We start from the raw sequence: 3,029 nt of genomic DNA on the forward strand, positions 1-3,029 counted from the left end.
TTTTCCAAAAGAGATTAATATTATATTTTTTAAGGGAAGAAGTTGTTTATGTACAATTTTTTTTTTTTTTTTTTTTTTTTTTTTTAGATATGGACTAACTAATTAAGTTGTATTATTAGATATGGACAAAGGTTTTTATTTTTTTGTAAAAAAAAAATTAATTAATTGAAGAATGTTCTTCAAATTTAATTTATTAAATAGACATAATCTAAGATTCTAGGTTAAGAAATTAGTATTTTGTAATTTGCAATAATACATATAATGTCAGACGACATGTTCATAGGAATCATATAGTCCAAACCACATAAGATTTCGAGCTTCGTTATCTTAACATAAAGATAGTTTCCGAATAATTTTGTCAGGTAGGAGGGGATCTACTTTTTCATCGTCAATCTGCCGCCACCAACGGCATGAGTCAGCCAAAGCAAGTGTGTTTCTTTTATTTGAATAATTGGTATTTTGTGAATCAAACATATATTTCCATTTCTTTTTTCGCAATCTCCTATATATATATATTTTTTTCCCTGTCTTTCGGTGGGAGTTAACTGTTAAGGGCCAAAGAAAAAAGTGAAGAATATTTGCATGATATAGTTTTTATTTGAGCTAGGTTGGAGGCAGTGGCGGAGCCAGTTATTTTATATTGGGAGTGCCGCTAAATTTTTTTTTGCGTTTTAAAAATTTTTTTCACCTTAAAAATTTGGTAATTCACACAATTTATGTATCACACAAAATATTTATAAAAGTTCATAAATATGTGCTGAAATTAATATATTAAAAATGTAACATGTCAACACTATATCAAAAAGATAAAAATACAAAAAAAAAAAAAAAAAAGGTCTAAAACTGCACTTTACAGTCTCTGGCCATAATCACTCCAAGAAAAACAAGAAAATTTGACCAACTACAAATCATTGAGATATTATATCAAACATGTGATGTGTGTTAAGTTTGAGGGTGTTGTGGGTTTAAAAAAAATAAAAAAAATAAAAAATTTAAATCACTGGTTGGAGGAATGGAGAAATTTTCACCTCAATTTATTAAATTGATATGTACCTAAAATACACGTTGGTGCACCCAAAAATAATCCTCTAGAGCATTTCCGGCAGATTAGTTAAATGGCTCATAATGGCTATATTTAACTATTTTGAGCCTTTTTTGGTCTTCAACAGATTAACTTCAGAGTAGTTAAAGTGGACATTTTGCTGTAGTGAATAGCACCATTGCATACTAGATGATTATTTTAGGACACAATTTTTCTCTAAACTGAGTTGGAAAAATTTTTTCAAACTTAATTTATAAAAGTGACATGTGTCCATTGAACATGTGAGATGCATATATTTTTTTAATAATAGGGATAAAGTTAAAATAAATTTTATTAAAAAAATATATGTATATTATATGTTATTAAAAAAACAAGACACATGTCATTTTTATAGATTTGGTCGAAGAAAATTCCTTTAAAAAAAAAAAAAACTTATACTTTATTCTATTCTTTCTTAATGGTTACTTTTTATTATTTAATTTCTCTCTCTCTCTCTCGACTCTCTCCCTTGGTCGCTCCCTCCCTCTCCTTGCTTCCCTTCTTTTCCATCACTTTATCAACAAGACGACGCCATCTGCCATGATTGTTTCTCACCATTCATTGCCAAATCGAGAGCTCCATCTACACAGACTTGCTCCCCATGATAAGGATTTTGTAAGCCAACTAATTTGTAAACATCCAGAGTTGGAAGCAAAGCTTTTATCACAAAAGATGTGCCAATACCCATGGTTCAACCTTCCTTTCGATTGCTTGAGTGGAGTGGATTTGGTGGTGTGGAGGGAGAGAGAGTTGCATAGGCAAGCCATTGGGGTTTGGGTTGATTTTTATGCCAAACGTATATGAAGCTTTAGTACCAATTTTATGCTAATTTCCCTTTATAAAAAATGGGTGTTGAAGAAAATTTTCTTTTGGGATGATTTTTCTCACTAGGTTCCCCATACAACCGATTCGGTGAATAGATTTTGTTAATTTGAGGACATTTCGGTTGATTATAGTTTTGTGTTCTGCTTGGTTTCCTTTCGGTCATGGTTGCTGATAAAACATGGTCGGAGTCGAGAGAGAGAGAGAGAGAATAAAACAGAGAGTAAAAAAAATAATAAAAGAAACATTGAATGTGGAATAATTAATAGTCAGCTGGAGTTGGTAGGAAAAGGTTAGTAGCTAAAATGAAAAAGAAATTACATTTTGAATAAGTAAAGTAGTTGCTGGAGATGCTCTTAGCAGTGAGTTCCTAAGCTCGACATAAACAAGTAACACTACAAACAAGCCACTAGACCTAATAATGCCCTAGGCAACAAGTGTACCAATCCCGATTAAATAATGTTTGTAGAAGGTCATAACTAGATTACGCCCGTGTACCCTAATGTCTCAATATTATCGGGGTATGAGGGAGAAATCATCTAACGGAGTGGAGTCCCTGGAATCAAATTGATTATTCCTGAACTTCCTCTCACGAAACAACCATCACCCGAAAAAACGCTTTATAAAAGAAGGGAAATGGTTCATTCATAAGGTATACCTTATGCTCTCTCCAAACGGCTTTCTACATTTCATTTTCTTTCTCACTAAGAAAACACTAGACATTAGAGTGTCTTTTCACTGGCATACCTGACGAGGTCACCCGTGCTGGTTTTTCTCTCCATTATAAGTTTCATTGGCTTGGAATATAATATATGATCAACTAATTCTTCGTATGTGATTCTTAGTCACATTTTTTTTTTAATCATATGCATTTTAAATATATATCAAAAAGTTTAATAAATTAAATAATCTATTTTTTAAAAAAAAAAATTGTACATATTTATTATTTACTGGGCTCCAATGAACTCGTGGGCTCATGATAAGTAAGAGGTTTTCTTGTTTTTGGTCCTATGCACATAAAAAATCAAGAGTGGTTATAGAAAATATAAAAAAATTAGAGAAAATTGAAGATTTGCTACTCTTGGTTGGATTCGTGGGCTCACGTGCCCACTACCCACCCACTACC

Source organism: Corylus avellana, chromosome ca2 (genome assembly GCF_901000735.1).
Source record: "Corylus avellana chromosome ca2, CavTom2PMs-1.0".
Classification (NCBI taxonomy): domain Eukaryota; kingdom Viridiplantae; phylum Streptophyta; class Magnoliopsida; order Fagales; family Betulaceae; genus Corylus; species Corylus avellana.